A 22,948-nucleotide genomic window follows, 5' to 3' on the forward strand; every position below is an offset into this window, starting at 1 on the left:
CTCGCGGACGCAGTCCTCCTTCGCCCATTTTAGGGCGACCTCATCGTCGGGGGCCACCATGTCTGTTGGTGTCTACCCCTTGCCCTAGCTCGGCTCTACCCCTCTCTCTCTGTGCACTCAAGGAAGAAGAGGATAGGAGGAAGAAGGACACAAAGACACAGGTATTTTCCGGCGCACATACGCCACCCGCCACACAAACGGCGTCCTTTTCTTTGAGCACGAACTCAATACCTGGCTGGCCTGGCTACAACGATCACCTCAAGGCTTTAATATAGCCGGGCCTACGCTGGGCACGATCCACGCGCTCCCACCCTGGCTGGTGCTCCGATCGGCCCGCCCCGCTCGCGGCCATTACGCGCACGAATACGAACGGCTCGTGGCGAGCCCGCAGCGATCACGCCTCACCTTGCGATTCTAAACCACCTAGCCCTATAACTATGCACTGGTGTACGCACACGCACGCACCCACCGCGCCACACCGCGCCACGCATGCACACAACACAGACCTAGCCTATACACTAGTCAGACACGAGTCGGATACTACCCAGACTATGGTCAAGTGCCTCACCATGGCTTATTCCTACATTCACCCCCTAAGCCATGGCTCAGAGGAGTCCATCGTCTTCAATTCCGACGACGTCCGTCAGCAGCACGCGCTCCGCCGTCGGCTCCCTCCGCAGTTTGGGGCAGTCCCTCTTGAAGTGGCCGCGCTCGCCGCACTTGTAGCAGCGCCCGCGCCGATTCCCGCCGCTGCTACGCCACGCTCTTGCCGTCGTCGTCATCCCGAGCACCGCCGTGTCGACGCTCCCGCGCTGCCCACTGCGCCGCCGTCATGAGAAGCTGGTCCCCGCCGCGCTCGCCGCCGTCTTGTCCAAAGCGCCGAACACGCTCGTCGAACGCGCGCAGCCGCCCAAGCGCCTCGTCGAAGGCCATCTGCTCGATGACGCAAAACTGCTCGATCCCGGCGACGACGGGGAACAGCCGATCGGGCACCGTGTCCAGGAGCTTCTTCACGAGCTCTACGTCGCCCAGCGTCTCCCCGAGGTTCGCGAACTGCGCCGTCATCCCTGCCAGCCTCCCGGCGTACGCATCCAGCGCCTCGCCGTCCGCCATCTTCAGGTGATCGAACTCCCCGCGCAGCGTCGCCCGCCTCGCCGCGCGCACCCGATCGGTGCCGACGAACCTCACCTTCAGGGAGTCCCATACCTCCCTGGCGGTGAGCTTCGTTGCCACCTACAGCAGCACGTCCTCCGGTAGCCCGCCGAGGATCATCGCGCGTGCCGTCTTGCACCTTTTCCCGTTCACCGCCGCGTCGCCCGGCGCCACCGCCTCCCACAGAGTGTGGGCGTCGAGGATCGCCTGCGCCTTGATCACCCACACCGTGTAGTTGTCCAGCGTGAGCATCGGCATCGCCATCGACACCGATCCGCCCGCGCCTCCGCCGTGTGGCACGATCGCCATTGCCGCCGGCGAGCTCCTGAACCGAAGCTCTGATGCCAATTGTTGGTGTCTACCCCTTGCCCTAGCTCGGCTCTACCTCTCTCTCTCTCTCTCTCTGCACTCAAGGAAGAAGAGGATAGGAGGAAGAAGAAGGACACAAAGACACAGGTATTTTCAGGCGCACGTACGCCACCCGCCGCACGAACGGCGTCCTTTTCTTTGAGTACAAACTCAATACCTGGCTGGCCTGGCTACAACGATCACCTCAAGGCTTTAATACAGCCGGGCCTGCGCTGGGCACGACCCACGCGCTCCCACCCTGGCTGGCGCTCCGACCGGCCCGCTCCACTCGTGGCCATTATGCGCACGAACGCGAATGGCTCGCGGCGAGCCCGCAGCGATCACGCCCCACCTTGCGATCCTAAACCACCTAGCCCTATAACTATGCACTGGTGTGCGCACACGCCTGCACCCACCGCGCCACACCGCGCCACACATGCACACAACACAGACCTAGCCTAAACACTAATCAGACACGAGTCAGACTATGCCCAGACCATCCAACGGTCGGATACTACCCAGACTATGGTCAGACAAGTGCCTCACCATGGCTTATTCCTACAATGTCAACGTGCTCCGGCTTCACGGGGAGCAGGCCCGGACCGGGCTTCGGTTGGATCAGGCGGAGGGAGCGCGGGGAGGGGCGGGCACCCTCGTTGATGACGAGGGCGCCGCTGCGGGTGCAACGTCGGAGCGGCATCTCCTCTGGCTCTGGCTTGACGGGGTGGAGCGCCGGTGAGCCAGAGGAGAGCGAGCCGGAGCCCGACGACAAGGACGTCCCCGGCTTCATTCGCCGCGGCATCCAGGAGCTACCACGGCGGCGAGAGAAGGACAACCGCGGCAGGTACTCGAGGCGTGGCACGTTGCCGGGCTCGATGTGGTCGAGGACGGCCTCGAGGATGCGGCCTGGCACGCCCCACCACTCGCGCCGCCCATCGACGTTGAGGCGGCCGTGGGGGATGATGCCGTTGATGGAGGCGATCTGCTCTTGGCGGCGGCGCTTGAAGTACATCATCCACAGTGTTTCGCTGTCGGCGGCGTACCTCGGCTCGTTCCGCTGCTCCTCCGTCAGGGATGAGCGGATGCGGGCGATCTCAGCCCGCCGTGCCGCCCCATCGGGTACCGGTGGCACAAGGATGCCGCCGGCGCTCAGCCTCCGCATCCCGGGGGTGCCAGATACTTGGCTTCGTAAAGGAGGAGTGCCTCCGCCCGTGAGGCATCAATGGAGGCTGACCAGCGCGGCAACCTTGGCATTGATTCCCGCGGGAACCGAGGCGATGAGGACGGCGAAGCGGCGTCTCGCTGACTCAGCGGGCCCATCCTCGTGCGCGCCAAAATCGTGTTCCCCAGCGCTCCCAGGTGCCCCCCAGCGCGTCGGGTTCGGCCTGGGTCCGCCGGCGATAATTTCAGCCCAAACCGGCGAAAACGGGTTCCTGGAGGCGCGACTGGGCTGATTTTTGGGGCCGGTGCGAAAAAATTGCCTGGGGACGTGTTGGGGGCGTGGCTGGAGATGCTCTAACACTGCTACGGTTTGAGTAATAAGTACAATTTATCACCCGAAAAAAAAACCGCAAGCCCGTCTGATCACAAACGGTCCGCGACAAAGGCATCATATTTTGATACACAAGACATGGTTGAACTAGTCGCCGGAACATGCCTATAGTTGAAGCAGTTCAGACTTGTCATGCATGACTATGAAGATAGGCGTACTAGTGCCGGGGTAGCATCTATGGTTGCAAGGATAGACAAGCTACGCTCCTTGCATCTTGTCTGCCTTAAGCTTGACAATGAGGAGCTAGCAACCATCCTTGATAAGTGCCACGACCTAGAGTACCTTAACATGCGATATTGCAGCCTTGTTGACATGGATGCCATGGATGACAACCTACAAGTGAAGCTTGCCCAGATCAATTTGGATAACCATGAGTACTCCAGTGACCGAATCGTTGACTATGAGTACATGATTCGTTGTATTTATTATGACCTCAACAGCGGAGGTGGTTGGCTTTCCTATGATTACAACGACGATTCCTATGTTGAATATTGCTACTACATTGGTAGTGGTGATGGTCTTGACGATGCCGATCTCGAAGAGTATGAGAAGATCCTTGACATCAAGAGCATGCGTAGGTACCTACGCTAATGAAATAATGTATGTGTTTAATGAAAGCATCCACACTTGCACAACAATGGCCAACGTTTTGTTGCTTCAGTTTGGCCGTAGATTCCTGCATTATTAATTGTTCAATGGTTGATTTCAAATTATTTAATCATTCACATGAAGTTGAGAGATATCAACAATTTTAGCAATATGCTACATCCGAGTTTTTCTTTTTCCTACTTCTTTACCTTAATATTGCCTGAAATATCACATCCTATTGTTCCTAGCACAAGCAGATTGTGAACTCATGTTTACTTAAGACTCTAAAAGCTGGGAGCTCGCCAGCTCGTAGAGGACCTGCAGGACCGAGCACAAGATGTTGAATCGTACTCTCCCGATGCCCTATGAATATGATGTTGGCTGGAGCATGGAGGAGGAAACTTGTGGGTTAACTAGTTTTTTTTTTGAAAGATCCGGGGTTGCCGGCTTCATTGATTTAGGAGAAAGTAGCAGGAAAAAAATCGGTGGGTTAACTAGTGGACGAGGAATTTGTGTCTCGATCAAGCGACGACTTACAAAATTGCTAGTCTCATTATTTATCAAACAAACTGTCGCAGTTCTGGTTACTATTGTTAGTAGGGTGAGGCACCTTGTTCTGTAGCTCATGTACGACGATAGCAAGCTCCTGACCTCTGACGGTACCGTCACCGTGTGTTTGCGGTTCACGTCCGCGGTTGGGGCGGCAACCGAGCTGGCAGGCGCGAGGAGCATGTGTTGTTCGCCATTGATAATAACATAGTTAAAAGAGAGGAAAGATAGGCTTTGGATGGATTTTGAAATCAACAACATGTATACAGTAACATCACAATTGTAGAGGAACCCAAACCACAATCTTGGCATGGTTCAATCCCATAATATTCAAGGACGGTGTCGCATGTGAGTCTGCCCGTGTGGCCGCCAACCCACACCTTTCTCGTGCATGGAAAGAATGGCATCAGCGATATTTTGTCAAAAATCTCAAAACAAGAAAAGTATTATCTTTCAAACAGTTATTCCAATTGAAGGTTCATTTTTTTTATTGGCTTCCTCAGGACGTTATCTGCAAAAAACTAGATCTCATGTTGGTAAGTTTGCAGATTACTATCACTTACTGGCAATTTATTATTAGCCACTCAGTTTGCCAGATAAAGCTAGCTTGATTATCGGGGTACTGAACATCAATAGATACCAATATAAACTTGCTTCACTGTATTTGCATCAGTTGATGACATTTTTTTAATACTTAAATATCTAGCTCGACACAATACCGCAATGCATAAAATTATATAAATCATTTCCTTGTAAAAAACATAATCATCATGCTAACCATCCACCGACGGCTCCCCAATCGTCGGTGGTGTAACACCCCGGATGTAACTTTCCATATTTGTTACTCCCACTCTTACCATTTTTGGCTTTGTGATATGATATTCCATTCGTGATTGGGTTTTTGTCTTCGTTTTGCATTTTTGTTCATGTCATGTATTTCATATCATGTCATCATGTGCATCTCATTTGCATTCGTGTCCGTCTCATGCATCCGGTCATTCCCCCGTTGTCCGTTTCGCAATCCGACACTCCCTCATGCACCCCTCAAACCTCGTTTCGTGAGCAGGAGAAAAACATTCTCGGAATGGGTCGAGATTTGTCAAGTGGCCTCGGTACATCACCGATAGGCCACCTGTCAAATTTTGGTCCATTTGGAGGTCGTTTGATGCCCCAACGGTTAACCGGGTAACCGTAAAAGCCCCTCTTGTGTTGCAGCCCAACACCCCTCCAAAACAGCCCACTAACCCATCTAAACACCCTCCATGCTCTCCGTCGTTGGATCACGATCGTGTGGGCGAAAACCGCACCTCATTTGGACACTCCTAACTCCCTCTACCTATATATTTGCCTCCCCCTCCTCATTTTTTGCGGATGAAACCCTAGTCTACCACCTCCTTCGCGCCGCCGGACGAAAATCCATCACTTTCTTCCTTGGAGCTATCTTGGTATAGATTTCACCTAAAGCCTTCCATTGGGAATGTTGCTAATTGTGGTGCTTATCAACGATCCAAGTTTCCTCCTATCCTCTCGATGAAAGAAGTTTTCATCTCTTCGTTGAACTTAAACTATGAATTGTTACCGTTAGTGGCAGAATTTCACCTCATAATTTTATGACGTTTTCCATAAGTCCACAACAACCTTATTCTTTTGTTGTTTAATTTTCAACAACTCCTTTCAACCCCTCTTTCTAAGGATGCCTTCAAATTCATTGGTTGTAGAAGTTATCATTTTCTTCTACTTTCTTTCCCCCCTAACGATCTAGCTTCCATTCTTTCGTTCTGGAGACAGTGTGTTGTTGATTTCATCATGTATCCTCTCATCTTATCAAGTGTCACAGCCCTAGAGTTTGCTTGTAACTAGTGGCATTGCATCCATGCATCATGTTTAAATTTCATGAAACTTGAAATGGGGATTGTTTAAACCCTAGCATCAAAGGAATTCACTAGGTTCTACTAAAATATTCTTAGTGAATCCAAATGGCTTTCAAAAATGTTCATCATTTCTGGAAAATGTTGGAAGCAATAACGAGAGGTGTTGCACATTTTCCCATGACATATTTGGGCTCTGAATTAAATCATATAGTTTTTGCATTTGGGCATATAAATACTATTAAATATTTTAAATGCTCAAATAATCATAAACAAAAATGTTTACTGTAGGATATATTCCCAAAAGTGATCATGAGTAGTTTCATGATTTTTGGAAGTGTCTAAGTATTTTTAATAAATCCCTAAAAACTACAGAATAATAGAAAACAGAAACAAATAAAAGAAGAGAGAGAAAGGAAAGCTACCTGGGCTTACCTCCTGTGCAGGCCACCTGGCGGCCCAGCTGGTGGCCCAGCCCATTGGCCGAAGCGGTCGTCTTCAACCTCTGCCAGTAGGTAGAGGCGTGTCACCGCACGCACGCTCGCCCCTGGCCACCTCCTGCTTCCTCCCCGGGCCTTCTAGCGACGCCACGGAGACGCCCCGTGGTCCCTCGCTCCTCTCCCTCACTCTCTGCTCTCCCCCTCGCCCTCTGCTCCCTCTCCCGAGCACACCCGAGCAGAGCTCGTCGTCGCCGACACAATTTACCGCGGCCACCGTCCATCCCGTGCCTCCCCGATGGGTCCAGAGGAACCGCCATCGCCTTCTGCGTCATCTACACCAACCCATTCGACCGCGGGAGCCCTGCAGCGTCTTCCCTGAGCTTATCCCCAACCTCCGGCCACCGGCAACCTCACCGGCGATTCGCTGCCGTCTCTGCCTCCCCGAGCCCGCTTAGTCCTCCCTTGAGATTGCTGTGAGCTCCGACACCTTTCCCCCTCCTCCCCGCGATCGTTTCTGTCCTCTAGCTATGCCAGCCGCCGTATCCGAGCGCCGCCGTCCGCCATGGACGTTGCTCTCGCAGCCATCGTGCGTCTCCACTCGAGCTTGAGCCTCCGGCGTGCTCCTGGAGCAACAGAGAGGCCAACGCAGCCGCTAGCTGGCCCCCTAGTGCATCGCAGCCTCGTGCCCGCATGTTCCGAACTCCGGCCACCGCCGCGAGCTCCATTCCGGTGGACTCCGGCCACCCCAGCTCCAGCCGCTGCCACGAGTGGATGCGCGCGATTCCCAGCTCCGCGTAGATGCCCTCAGCGCGCCCAGCCGCGGTCTGTAGCGCCGCCCCGACCAACTCCGGCGAGTTCCCGCCGCTGCTATGGTCGCCGGCGTCACCTGCTGACGTGGCGCCATTAGCTTAGGCGCTAAACTCGTTTGGTTAGTGCCTGTATTGATGACATGTGGGTCCCCGGGCCCAACTAGTTTAGTCTAACTCCCTGTTTAGGTTAGTGCTAATCGGTGTGGACCCCACGTGTCAGCTTTGACTTTGGTCAAGTCAACGTTGACCGGTCCCACCTGTCATAGACCCAAACTAGCCCAGGGTCACTGACCAATGGGTCCCGCAGGTCAGGTTTGACCTGGCCGACCAGTTGACCCGCTGACATCACCCTTGCGCAATGCTGACGCAGTAAAGCTTTTCTGGGATTTTAAATAAATCAGAAATGATTTATTTATTTCAGAAAATAGCTAAAACTTCTAAAAATCATAGAAAATAATCTATAACTCAGAATGAAATAAATTATATATGAAAATTATCAGAAAAATTCAAGGAATCTGTTTATGGCATTTGCATGCATGTTTGAACAACCTAGGGTTGCTGTACAGGGTAATTTGCATAATTGACATTTAAATAAGCACATATGGAATTTGAATTTGAACCCTTGGTTCAAACCAACTTCATTTAATATGATTGCTAGTTGCATTAGCTCAATCAACAGCATATTGCCATGACATTATCATGCATCATAATTGTTGCATTGCATTGATTGTGTTCCTCTTTGTTTGCTGGTATTTTTCCCCTCTCGGTAGACGTTGTACCGACGCGGTGACCGTTGACACTGATGAAGACCAAATGATATCTTCAGAAGTGCCAGGCAAGCAAAACCCACCTTGTTCATTCCGATACAATCCCACTCTTTCGCTCCTGCTCTCTTTTACTGCATTAGGACAACAACGATTCATCTGTTACTTGCTGCGGTAGTTGAACCCCTTATCCTCTGCATGACCTGTCATTGCCACAGTAAATGGATGAAACCCACTAGCATGAGTAGGAGTTGTTTGAGCCCTGATGTGCCTACTCATTCATGCTTGTTTTTCATGCCTGCTACTTCTTAGAGTTGTGTCAGGTCTGATTCATCGGGGATGAATTGGAAAGTTGTGAACATGTCCTACTGTGTGTGAGCTACTGTGTTGAACACGATTTGGTAAAGGTATCGATGAGAGGCCATGTAGGAGTACATGGTGGGTTGTTTCATTGGAACCGTCCTTAAGCACCGAGATCTGTATGAGTGATCTAAGAACCAGTTACTACCATGCATTGGGATCCTTAATTGACCCTCTCGGCTTCTTAACCACCCTAGTCCTTTGTCCAGGAGTTGCAACTAGTTTCTGGTGTTTGCAGGATATGTGTTGGCGGCCGTGCGTAGCACTGACCCCAGGGGTGGGCTATGATGCGGTGGATACACCGTGGCCGGGCATGCCGGGCGCCCGTTTGGTGTCTCGAAACCCTGTACACATCGTTCGGGGCCGTATGTGGAAACCTCGGCCGGACTCCCCGCGGATGGAACCTGTATAGGCGATAAACCTGGACTAGAGACTTGAGTGTTAGGTAGGCCGTGGCCGACACCCTCGTTGGGCTTCCGCTTGAAGGTTGCCGAGTACATGTCGTGTAAACAACGGTAAGTGGTGAGAGCATGTATGAAGAAGTACACCCCTGCAGGGTTAACATCATCTATTCGAATAGCCGTGTCCGCGGTAAAGGACTGCTTGGTTGCCTATACAGTTCATAGATAACTTGAAGTGGATACTCTAAAACTCGCAAGATAAGCGTGAGTGCTATGGATCACCTTCTCGTAGGGAGACGGGAGCGGATCCATAGTGGTGTATTGAATGGTGAATATGTGGACTCGTGTGCGCCACCTCAAAGAGTTGCTTGCAGTCGTAGTTCAGGTTAGCCACTGAGTCAAAGCTGGCTTGCTGCAGTTAAACTCCACCACCCCCTTTATTGATACCGATGCATATGTAGATAGTTCTGATGTAAGTCTTGCTGGGTACATTTGTACTCACGTTTGCCTATTTTATGTTTTGCAGAGCGACGTCAGTCTCGCTAGTAGTTCCGTGTGGACTTCGACGTTTAACTTGATACCTCAGCTACGATCTTGTGCCCTCGGCAGGATCTGGTAGATAGTCAGGCTTCTTAGCCTTTTCATTTATAGATGTCTGTACTCAGACATGTTAAGCTTCCGCATGTGCTTGAATTGTATGCTATGATTGTTGGGTCATGAGACCCATGTTTGTAATATCTCGCTCCTCGGAGCCTAATGAATAAATGCTTGAGTCATAGAGTTATGTTGTGATGCCATGTTGTATTTACACATATCGAGCATATTGTGTGTATAATTGAAATGCTTGGTATGTGTGGGATCCGACAATCTAGTTGTTTATCCTTGGCAGCCTCTCTTATGGGAAAATGTAGTCTAGTGCTTCCATGAGCCATAGTAGTCCGCTACAGCCCGGTTCACCTGAGTCCTGCTAGCCCAGCACTATTGCTCAGGACACTTGATTGGCCGGCATGTGTTTCACTTTGTTCCTGTGTCTGTCCCTTCGGGGAAATGTCACGCGGTGACATCCGGAGTCCTGCCTAGCCTGCTACAGCCCGGTTTACCGGAGTCCTGTTAGCCCAGTGCTACAGCCCGGATTCACACCCTGCTGACCGACATGCTTGAAGTTGATTCATGTATGCCTGTCTCCATGGGTTAGTGCCGTTTTGGGTTCACGACTAGCCATGTCGGCCCGGGTTCTCTGTCATATGGATGCTAGCGACACTATCATATACATGAGCCAAAAGGCGCAAACGGTCCCGGGCCATGGTAAGGCGACACCCGTGGGATACCGTGCGTGAGGCCGCAATGTGATATGAGGTGTCTTGTTACATAACCTCTTGGTTCTCGTCGTGTCACTACTAGGAAAAGGCCTTCTAGTGGCGCACCTATTTTGGCTACTAATGGCGCACTACAGGTGCGCCACTAGCATCATGCCATTAGTATTTGGTATACTAATGGCGCACCACGCAGTGCGCCATTAGTATATCCCACATTGCGCCATTAGTATGCCTCCCAGGGGGCCATATTACCCATGTGCTCTGGCTTACTAATGGCGCACTAGTTGATGATGCGCCACTAGTGTGCTTTTTGCAGTGTGCCACTAAAGTGCTGAGTGGTGCGCCACTAGTATGAATATTAGGGATTTTTTTTTCTTTTCTGATATTTGCACAGGTTACAAAACGTATTACTGCACAGAATATAGAGAGCACAACATTGAACAGATTTATCAAATACAATAGAAGATTAGTCTTTGAATACAATTCATCATATGAGTCTCCGAATTTAAAATACCGAACAAAGTTAGAACATTACAAGTCTCGAGACCGCGAGTAGCTAGTTTGTCGAAAGTAATGATACATTCGGAGATATTTGAGAGATGTGTCCTCTCTTATCTCCGTGCTACTGCTACTGCTATGCCTAAACATAACCTAAATACCCTATTTAAGGTAAAATAGCATAAAACAAAATAGACCCTGACTCTCCATTATGGAGAATGGAGATCATCATGTCTCCAATTCTTATGCTTCGCTTCCTTTTGCTTCCAAGAACCTCCTTACGACTGTCCATACATTTTTTCCATCCTTTGATTTGCATGTCTCCACTTCTTTTAGAAATCTAGTATGGACAGTTGAGATTCGTAGGATGACCTGGCAGTATGTTCAAAACATTAAGGCTACCTTTGTGATACATCAAATGAGGCACACAATTCTCTGGGATTATCTGTTGAAAAACATAGTAATAACTTCATAGTTAGCAATGATGTACTAGTTTTAGAAGTATGCAAAAGATGCACGGATGTCGTAATAGTAAAAAATCTTACCAGGGTATCTCCATGGTAGTTACCTGTAGCGACCCGACCTCAAACGGTCAAGTCTCTGTGCTTCAGTGTCATCCCTGGATCGGTAATATTGACACACACAATACCCGAGGATTTATAACAGAGTAGCAATCACACACTTATTACATCGAATATCTCAAAAGAGAACTTATTACAATAATATGGCTTAAGGCCATCTAATATGATAACAGCGGAAGGCTTGGAAGATAAAGTGAGTCCATCAACTCCAACGGCATAGCTAAGCTGCACGGCAACTACCTAACGAACCTTACCCCTCGTCTGAAAAGTCTGCAACATAATACGTTGCAGCCCGAAAACGGGTCAGCACATGGAATATGCTGGCAATATAACACAGTAGAGCATGAACAGAGTAATGCTATATCTATATGCATATTTGGCTGGTGGAAAGCTCTATGGTCATAGTTTTGCGAAAAGCCAATTTTTCCCTACAACAAAGAAACAGATTTTAATTTAATTATCATGGTGGTTGAACAATATTGAGAAGGTACCCCCAACTCAATCCCAAATTAAAGTAGTTAACAACCCAACAATATTAATTAAGAGTGATGAGATACATGTGATAAACCAAGTACTAGATACTCAAAATTGTCCATAACCGGGGACAAGGCTAACCATGATTAGATTGTACACTCTGCAGAGGTTTGCGCTCTTTTCCCCACAAGACTCGATCGCCTCCGTTGTATTTCTCGCACTACAAGGTGTTTGAGAAACGGATGACCGAGACACACTCTTTCAAAAACATTAACTCTCTACTCCGGGCAGACCATACCGAACCTACAAAACCCACTACCTGCTGATCCACCTCTTCGAGAGCTTCACGTAACTTACTCAACTATGCTAGAGCCCATAATAGCTTGTGGTTGCACACGGAAGTTTCTAGCATGAATCATCCCAGTTCCCTTTGAGCCTGGGTGGCGGTCCATAGGAAGATCACACGGGTACCCCGGGATTTCCAAAAAAACAGACAACACTGGGTTCCCCAGGTGCCTCAATCCACCTAGATGTTAATTTAAGTTGCCACCTTAAGTTGAACCATTAATTAACAATGTCACATCTGTCATGGATTTCACTGAAACCAAAACCACGTCTACGAGCATAGAAAAATAATATAACCAACACGTAGAAGTAACTCCCAAGGGTTTGAATGCAGGGGAATAGGTTCCTACCTCATCAACTACTTCCCAATACCCACATGTTATCAATCCTACTCATGCAATGTTTGAGGGTACTAATGCATAAAAACTGGCTATAAAAGGGATATGATCAAAGTGTTACTTGCCTTGCTGACGATCCGCGAATCCTAGGGACTCGTCGTAACACGCTTCACACTCCGGGAATTCTATCGCAACAAACAATAACATACATAAGCAACAAGCAAATATGCACAAGCAAAACTCAAATACGAGAGGTTGACCAGAAAGTTCAACTTAAGAACTCCAGTTTGCAAAAAGAATCAAATCAAACGGAACAACGAAACTCAAACGGTGAATGAAACAAGATCCATTTACTAATCTGAACTAAGGTCAAATTTTACAGTTCCAAAATCTTGTTTAAGTTGATTAAACAGAAAAAGGGTCTCGAGACGAAGATCTAGGCGCTTGAATCGCCTGATTCCGACTAACGAGCGAAAAGATAAACAAAAACTAAAATCGGATCAAAAATCACGATCGAAAATAATCGCAGATAAATTCGATAAAAAGAAAACTGACGAACAGACTAACGAATGAGCGTTCGTTAGCTGTAACTAACGGGCGAAAACCATTCGCTAAAACGAAAGTATGGACGAACGTCCACTATTTAGAAGAACCGAGAAAAATCGGCGAACCGATCTAAAAAACGAACTAGGGTTTCTAAAAAAACCAAACATTTTTTTAAAACCGGTGGCTCGGATCCGACGCGGTACCTCCGGCGAGGCGGGGTTGGGCGGCGGGGCGGCGGCTCGCGGGGTGGCGGGGCTCGGTGGCGGCGCAGCTAGCGGCGGCGGCGGCGAGGCGCGGGCGGCGGCGGCTCGGCGGCGGGGCTGCGGTGGTGGTGGTGGGTGGCTCGGGGCGGCGGGGTATATAAAAAGGGGGAGCGGCGACTTGGGGGAGGGGCCAAGGCGGGGTGGCGGGGTATATAAAAAGGGGGAGCGACGACTTGGGGGAGGGGCCAAGGCGGGGCGGCGGAGTCCGGCTCGGACTCCTCGTCCGAGTCGGCGGCGGCACGCGCGACGGGGAGGCGGTGGCGCGGGCGGTTGGGCTGGCGGCCTGGCTGGGTTTTTGCCCAGTCGATAGAACCTCTTTTTATTAAACAATTTCGCCAACAGAAATAAAATTCTAGAAAATAAAATAAAAATCTAAAAATGCCAAAACAAATTTTCATCGCCTAAATAAAATATTTAGGACGAGATGATCATTTTCTTGGCCCTAAAATGCAATTTTTGAAAACGTGCAATTTTTCTAATGCAAATAAAATCCAAATAAAAATCAAATAAAATCAAGAAAATGATTTTAATATTTTTTCCTCCAATATTTCTATTATTTTGGAGAAGTCATATTATCTCCTCTCATTTTTTAATATGAAATATTTTTCGGAGAGAAAAATTATTAAAATCAAAAAATCCTCGTTTCATTATTTGATAAAAAACAAATATGAAAACCGGGAAATCCCCAACTCTCTCTGAGGGTCCTTGAGTTGCTTAGGATTTCGGGGATTGCAAAACGAAAATGCAATAAAATATGATATGCATGAATGACCTATGTATAACATTCCAAATTGAAAATTTAGGATGTTACAAACCTACCCAGCTTAAGATGAATCTCGCCCTCGAGATTCGGGTTGGCTAGAAAATAGGTGTGGGTGGTCTTTGCGGAGATCATCCTCTCGTTCCCAGGTGGCTTCATCCTCGGTATGGTGACTCCATTGAACTTTGGAAAACTTGATAACCTTGCTGCGGGTGACTCGGCTGGCAAACTCAAGAATCTTAACTGGCTTCTCCTCATAAGTCAAATCACTATCCAACTGAATCGCCTCCAAGGGTACTGTATCTCTTAATGGTATATCGGCCATCTCAGCATGACACTTCTTCAACTGTGAAACGTGGAACACATCGTGAACTCCTGACAATCCCTCAGGTAATTCCAACTTGTAGGAGACTTCTCCCATTCGTTCCAAAACACGATACGGTCCTACAAATCTCGGGGCTAACTTTCCCTTAACTCCAAAACGTTTCACCCCTCGCAAGGGTGATATTCGCAGATATGCTCTGTCTCCAATTTCATAGGTTACCTCCTTGCGTTTCGAGTCTGCGTAACTCTTCTGCCTGGACTGAGCAATCTCCAGTCTATCACGAATCAGTTTAACCTTCTCCTCAGACTCCTTGATCAAGTCTGGTCCAAACAACTGCCGGTCTCCTACCTCATCCCACATCAACGGTGTTCTGCACCTGCGTCCATACAGAGCTTCAAACGGTGCCATCTTCAAACTGGATTGGTAGCTATTGTTGTACGAGAACTCTGCGTAAGGCAAATTGTCATCCCAGCTAGATCCATGATCTAGCACACGGGCTCTCAACATGTCCTCCAAAATCTGATTGACTCTCTCAGTCTGTCCATCCGTCTGCGGGTGGAACGCTGTATTGAACTCCAATCTTGTTCCCAAAGTCTGGTGTAACTGATGCCAAAACTTTGAAGTAAATTGTGTTCCTCTATCTGATACGATGGTCCTCGGAACTCCATGCAGACATACGATCCTGGACATATATATCTTGGCCAACTTCGCACTTGTATAGGTGGTTTTCACTGGGATAAAGTGAGCCACTTTGGTCAAGCGATCAACTACTACCCATATAGAATCATATCCTGCTTTGGTTCTGGGCAATCCGGTGATAAAATCCATGCCAAGTTTATCCCACTTCCATTCTGGTAACAGTCCTGCTGGTTTCTGATGCTCTGCCTTTACTCTTTGACAAACATCACATACGGCTACATACTCGGCGATACCCTTCTTCATACCAGTCCACCAGAAATGTTCCTTCAAATCCAAATACATCTTGGTGTTTCCGGGGTGTATCGAGTATGGTGAGTCATGAGCCTCCTGAAGTATTAACTTCCTGATCTCTGGGTTATTGGGCACATAAACTCACTCCTCAAACCATAAGGTATCGTGCTCATCCTCACGAAAACCTTTGGCCTTTCCTTTGCTCATCTTCTCCTTTATCTCAGAAATCTCTTTGTCATCCTTCTGAGCTTCTCGAATCTTGCCCAATAATGTAGACTGAACCTCCATTGTTGCAACGAAACCTCTTGGAACAATCTCCAATCGGAGTTCCATGATATCCACTGCTAAATCCCTCGACAATCCCTTACTTTCAAGGATATTGGCATAACTCTTCCGGCTCAAAGCGTCTACTACGACATTGGCCTTTCCGGGATGATAGTGTAGCTTCATATCATAATCCTTTATAAGCTCCAACCATCTCCTCTGCCTAAGGTTCAGCTCCTTTTGGGTGAAAATGTACTTCAAACTCTTATGATCCGTGTACACATCACAACGGTTTCCAATAAGGTAATGTCTCCAAGTCTTCAATGCATGCACTACGGCTGCTAGCTCCAAATCATGCGTGGCATAGTTCAACTCATGAAGTTTTAGTTGTCGTGAGGCATACGAAACAACTCTTCCGTCCTGCATAAGCACACATCCAAGTCCTAAGCGAGAGGCGTCACAATACACTTGGAACTCCTTATGTATATCTGGCAGTGTTAGCACTGGGGCTGTAGTTAAACGTTTCTTCAACTCCTGGAAACTTGCCTCGCAATCATCTGTCCATTTAAACTCATTGTCCTTTTTCAATATTTCAGTCATTGGCTTCGCAATCTTGGAAAAATTCTTAATGAATCTCCGGTAGTATCCTGCGAGTCCAAGGAAACTGCGGATCTCGCTAACTGAAGTGGGTGCCAACCATTCAGTGACTGACTGAACCTTGCTGGGGTCTACTGCTATACCTTCTCCTGATATAACATGTCCAACGAATCCGACTTCCTTCAACCAAAATTCGCATTTGCTAAACTTAGCATACAACTGGTGTTCCCTGAGTTTCTCGAGAACTAACCGCAAATTCTCCTTGTGCTCCGCTTCATTATTCGAGTATACCATAATATAATCAATGAACACCACAACAAACTTGTCCAAATATTCCATGAACACCTTGTTCATCATGCTCATAAAATAGGCAGGGGCGTTAGTGCTACCTCTTGAGCTTGCATTGGTTTTCCCCGAAGAGGAAGGGATGATGCAGAGTAGTAGCGTAAGTATTTCCCTCAGTTTTTGAGAACCAAGGTATCAATCAAGTAGGAGGCCACACTCAAGTCCCTCGTACCTGAATAAAACGATAGCTACTCGCAACCAACACGATTAGGGGTTGTCAATCCCTTCACGGTCACTTACGAGAGTGAGATCTGATAGATATAATATTTTTGGTATAAAGATGGAAAGTAAAAAGTAAAGGCAAAGTAAAAAGCAAAAAAAGATTAAAGTGATGGAGATTGATATGATGAGAATAGACCCGGGGGGCATAGGTTTCACTAGTGGCTTCTCTCAAGAGCATAAGTATTCTACGGTGGGTGAACAAATTACTGTTGAGCAATTGACAGAATTGAACATAGTTATGAGAATATCTAGGCATGATCATGTATATAGGCATCACGTCCGTGACAAGTAGACCGAAACGATTCTGCATCTACTACTATTACTCCACTCATCGACCGCTATCCAGCATGCATCTAGAGTATTAAGTTAAAAACAGAGTAACGCCTTAAGCAAGATGACATGATGTAGATAGATAAATTCATGCAATATGAAATAAACCCCATCTTGTTATCCTTGATGGCAACGATGCAATACGTGCCTTGCTGCCCCTTCTGTCACTGGGACAGGACACCGCAAGATCGAACCCAAAGCTAAGCACTTCTCCCATGGCAAGAACTACCAATCTAGTTGGCCAAACCAAACGGATAATTCGAAGAGACTTGCAAAGATAACCAATCATACATAAAAGAATTCATAGAAGATTCAAATATTATTCATAGATAGACTTGATCATAAACCCACAATTCATCAGTCTCAACAAACACACCGCAAAAAGAAGATTACATCGAATAGATCTCCACAAGAGAGGGGGAGAACTTTGTATTGAGATCCAAAAAGAGAGAAGAAGCCATCTAGCTACTAACTATGGACCCGAAGGTCTGAGGTGAACTACTCACACTTCATCGGAGGGGCTATGGTGATGATGTAGAAGCCCTCCATGATGACGGCCCTCTCCGGCGGAGCTCCGAAACAGGCCCCAAGATGGGATCTCGTGGATACATAAAGTTGCAGCGGTGGAATTAGGTTTTTGGCTCCGTATCTGATCGTTTGGGGGTACATTGGTATATATAGGAGGAAGGAGTACGTTGGTGGAGCATCGAGGGGCCCACGAGGCAGGGGGCGCGCCCTAGGGGGGGGGCCACCCTTGTGACCGCCTCTTTGACTCCTTGGAGCAGGGTCCAAGTCTCCTGGATCACGTTCGGTGAGAAAATCACGTTCCCGAAGGTTTTATTCCGTTTGGACTCCGTTTGATATTCCGTTTCTTCGAAATACTGAAATAGGCAAAAAAACAGCAATTCTGGGCTGGGCCTCTGGTTAATAGGTTAGTCCTAAAAATAATATAAAAGTGGAAAATAAAGCCCAATATAGTCCAAAACAGTAGATAATATAGCATGGAGCAATCAAAAATTATAGATACGTTGGAGACGTATCAGGCATCCCCAAGCTTAATTCCTGCTCGTCCTCGAGTAGGTAAATGATAAAAAGAGAATTTTTGATGCGGAGTGCTACTTGGCATAATTTCAATGCAAATCTTCTTAATTGTGATATGAATATTCAGATTCGAAAGATTCAAGACAAAAGTTTATATTGACATAAAAATAATAATACTTCAAGCATACTAACAAAGCAATTATGTCTTCTCAAAATAACATGGCCAAAGAAAGTTATCCCTACAAAATCATATAGTCTGCCTATGCTCTATCTTCACCACACAAAGTATTTAAATCATGCACAACCCCAATGACAAGCCAAGCAATTGTTTCATACTCTAACTTTTTCAAAACTTTTTCAATCTTCACGCAATACATGAGCGTGAGCCATGGATATAGCACTATAGGTGTAATAGAATGGTGGTTGTGGAGAAGACAAAAGGAGGGGAAGATAGTCTCACATCAACTAGGCGTATCAACGGGCTATGGAGATGCCCATCAATAGATATCAATGTGAGTGAGTAGGGAATGCCATGCAACGGATGCACTAGAGCTATAAGTATATGAAAGCTCAAAAAGAAACTAAGTGGGTGTGCATCTAACTTGCTTGCTCATGAAGACCTAGGGCAATTTGAGGAAGCCCATCATTGGAATATACAAGCCAAGTTCTATAATGTAAAATTCCCACTAGTATATGAAAGTGATAACATGAGAGACTCTCTACTCTGTAGATCATGGTGCTACTTTGAAGCACAAGTGTGGTAAAAGGATAGTAGCATTGCCCCTTTTTATTTATTTTCTCCTTTTTTGGGGCCTTCTTTTTTTTTCTTTGGCCTTTCTCTCTTTTTTTGGGACAATGCTCTATTAAATGATGATCATCACACTTATTTATTTACAACTCAATGATTACAACTCGATTCTAAAACAAAGTATGACTCTATATGGATGCCTCCGGCGGTGTACCGGGATATGCAATGAATCAAGAGTGACAAGTATGAAAAAATTATGAACGGTGGCTTTGCCACAAATACTATGTCAACTACATGATCATGCTAAGCAATATGAGAATGATGAATGTGTCATGATGAACTAGATGGTGGAAAGTTTCATGGAAATATATCTCGGAATGGCTATGGAAATGCCATAATAGGTAGGTATGGTGGCTGTTTTGAGGAAGGTATATGGTAGGTGTATGATACCGGCGAAAGGTGCGCGGTATTAGAGAAGCTAGAAAAGGTGGAAGGGTGAGAGTGCGTATGATCCATGGACTCAACATTAGTCATAAAGAACTCATATACTTATTGCAAAAATCTAGAAGTTATCAAAGCAAAGTATTACGCGCATGCTCCCAGGGGGATAGATTGGTAGGAAAAGACCATCGCTCGTCCCCGACCGCCACTCATAAGGAAGACAATCAATAAATAAATCATGCTCCGACTTCATCACATAACGGTTCACCATACGTGCATGCTACGGGAATCACAAACTTTAACACAAGTATTCTTTAAATTCACAACTACTCAACTAACATGACTTTAATATTATCACCTCCATATCTCAAAACAATTATCATGCTTCAATCTTTTCTTAGTATTCAACACACTCAAAAGAAAGTCTCACAAATCTTGAATACCAAGCATATTATTATTAAGCAAATTACCATGCTATTAAGGGACTCTCAACATAATTTAATTGAAGCATGAGAGATCAATAGTTTCTTTAAAACAAATCCACCACCGTGCTCTAAAAGATCTAAGTGAAGCACATAGAGCAAAATTATAATGCTCGAAAGATATAAGTGAAGCACATAGAGCAAAATTATAACGCTCGAAAGATATAAGTGAAGCACATAGAGTATTCTATCAAATTTTAATTCATGTATGGCTCTCTCAAAAGGTGTGTACAGCAAGGTTTATTGTGGCATACTAAGACACAAATACACAAATAATACAAGACGCTCCAAGCCAAACACATATCATGTTGGTGAATAAAAATATAGCTCCAAGTAAATTACCGATGAAAGTGGACGAAAGAGGGGATGCCTTCCGGGGCATCCCCAAGCTTTGACTTCTTGGTGTCATTGGATTATCTTGGGGGTGCAATGGGCATCCCCAAGCTTAGGCTCTTGCCACTCCTTGTTCCATAATCCATCAAAAGAATTCACCCAAAACTTGAAAACTTCACAACACAAACTTAAAGTAGAAAACTCGTGAGCTCCGTTAGCGAAAGAAAACAAAAGACCACTTCAAGGTACTGTAATGAACTCATTATTTATTTATATTGGTGTTAAACCTACTGTATTCCAACTTCTCTATGGATTATAAAATATTTTACTAACCATAGATTCATCAAAATAAGCAAACAACGCACGAAAAACAGAATCTGTCAAAAACAGAACAGTCTGTAGTAATCTGTAGCTAGCGCAAGATCTGGAACCCCAAAAATTCTAAAATAAATTTCTGGACGTGAGGAATTTATCTATTAATCATCTTCAAAAATAATTAACTAAATATCACTCTTCAAATAAAAATTACAGAAGTTCTCGTGAGCGCTAAAGTTTCTGTTTTTTACAGCAAGTTCAACAAGACTTTCCCCAAGTCTTCCCAACGGTTCTACTTGGCACAAACACTAATTAAACACAAAAACACAACCAAAACAGAGGCTAAATAATTTAATTATTACTAATCAGGAGCAAAAATCAAGGAATAAAAATAAAATTGGGTTGCCTCCCAACAAGCGCTATCGTTTAACGCCCCTAGCTAGGCATAAAAGCGAGGATAGATCTAGGTATTGCCATTCTTGGTTTTAGAGAGAAAGAGAGCAAACTTGTTATCTATGGAATTAATATTTCTATTTTGACAAAGTACATGTCCATTAATGGTAGAATAAAGATTAAGAATGTTGCGGAAATTGGCATCTAGGCTAGCTTTTATCTCTTTAATAGATTCGTTTTGGTAAGAAAGCAAGAGAGATGTGATTTCAGCTTTCTCATTAATGGGGTGCCCAAATATGGTTTTCATCCTCTAATAGGTATCTATGGGGTCCCCTTCAAGGAAACCCCTTTCGAAAATAGAATCTAAAACTTGTTTGAACGAAGCGGGTAGCCCAACATAAAAGCCTTTTAAGTAAACCTCCATTTGATATTGGGGTACATAGCTAGCCCGGATCCTTAACAGCCTATCCCAAGCATCTTTCAAAGATTCAGCAAGTAAGTAATGAAAAATTCCAGAATCATCTTCATCAAAATTACTAAGGTTCTCATTGATAACTTCGGCAAGTTGTTCTATAGCATTCCGATTTATGAGTTTAGATAAGATAGCAGGATTGTCTAAAGCACTAGAACTTGGGAGAGAACTCCCAACTCTTTTTGGTTCTGACATGGCGAGGGAAAAGAGGCAAATAGAGAGGGAGGATAGAGAGAGAGAGAGGGCGAATAAAACGGCAAGGGTGAAGTGGGGGAGAGGAAAACAAGAGGCAAATGGCAAATAATGTAATGCGAGAGATAGGGATTGTGATGGGTACTTGGTATGTTGACTTTTTGCGTAGACTCCCCGGCAACGGCGCCAGAAATCCTTCTTGCTACCTCTTGAGCTTGCGTTGGTTTTCCCCGAAGAGGAAGGGATGATGCAACAAAGTAGCGTAAGTATTTCCCTCAGTTTTTGAGAACCAAGGTATCAATCCAGTAGGAGGCCACGCTCAAGTCCCTCGTACCTGCACAAAACGATAGCTACTCGCAACCAACGCGATTAGGGGTTGTCAATCCCTTCACGGTCACTTACGAGAGTGAGATCTGATAGATATAATATTTTTGGTATTTTTGGTATAAAGATGCAAAGTAAAAAGTAAAGGCAAAGTAAAAAGCAAAACAAGATTAAAGTGATGGAGATTGATATGATGAGAATAGACCCGGGGGCCATAGGTTTCACTAGTGGCTTCTCTCAAGAGCATAAGTATTCTATGGTGGGTGAACAAATTACTGTTGAGCAATTGACAGAATTGAGCATAGTTATGAGAATATCTCGGCATGATCATGTATATAGGCATCACGTCCGTGACAAGTAGACCGAAACAATTCTGCATCTACTACTATTACTCCACTCATCGACCGCTATCCAGCATGCATCTAGAGTATTAAGTTAAAAACAGAGTAACGCCTTAAGCAAGATGACATGATGTAGAGAGATAAATTCATGCAATATGAAATAAACCCCATCTTGTTATCCTCGATGGCAACGATGCAATACGTGCCTTGATGCCCCTTCTGTCACTGGGAAAGGACACAGCAAGATCGAGCCCAAGGCTAAGCACTTCTCCCATGGCAAGAACTACCAATCTAGTTGGCCAAACCAAACGGATAATTCGAAGAGACTTGCAAAGATAAACAAACATACATAAAAGAATTCATAGAAGATTCAAATATTATTCATAGATAGACTTGATCATAAACCCATAATTCATCGGTCTCAACAAACACACCTCAAAAAGTAGATTACATCGAATAGATCTCCACAAGAGAGGGGGAGAACTTTGTATTGATATCCAAAAAGAGAGAAGAAGCCATCTAGCTACTAACTATGGACCCGAAGGTCTGAGGTAAACTACTCACACTTCATCGGAGAGGCTATGATGATGTAGAAGCCCTCCGTGATGACGGCCCTCTCCGGCGGAGCCCCGGAACAGGCCCCAAGATGGGATCTCGTGGATACAGAAAGTTGCGGCAGTGGAATTAGGTTTTTGGCTCCGTATCTGATCGTTTGGGGGTACGTAGGTATATATAGGAGGAAGGAGTACGTCGGTGGAGCATCGAGGGGCCCACGAGGCAGGGGGGCGCGCCCCCCACCCTCGTGACCGCCTCTTTGACTCCTTGGAGTAGGGTCCAAGTCTCCTGGATCACGTTCGGTGAGAAAATCACGTTCCCGAAGGTTTTATTCCGTTTGGACTCT

At 46.2% G+C, this 22,948-nt stretch overlaps 2 pseudogenes; one reads left to right on the top strand and one right to left on the bottom strand.

Moving 5' to 3' along the window:
- Positions 1-605: 605 nt before the first annotated feature.
- LOC125517421 (uncharacterized) lies at positions 606-1,461 on the bottom strand (annotated as a pseudogene).
- Positions 1,462-2,722: 1,261 nt separating this feature from the next.
- Positions 2,723-3,643, top strand: LOC147963928 (uncharacterized; annotated as a pseudogene).
- The last annotated feature ends 19,305 nt before the right edge of the window (positions 3,644-22,948 follow it).

Source organism: Triticum urartu, chromosome 6A (genome assembly GCF_056163025.1).
Source record: "Triticum urartu cultivar PI428250 chromosome 6A, HENAU_Tu73, whole genome shotgun sequence".
Classification (NCBI taxonomy): Eukaryota; Viridiplantae; Streptophyta; class Magnoliopsida; order Poales; family Poaceae; genus Triticum; species Triticum urartu.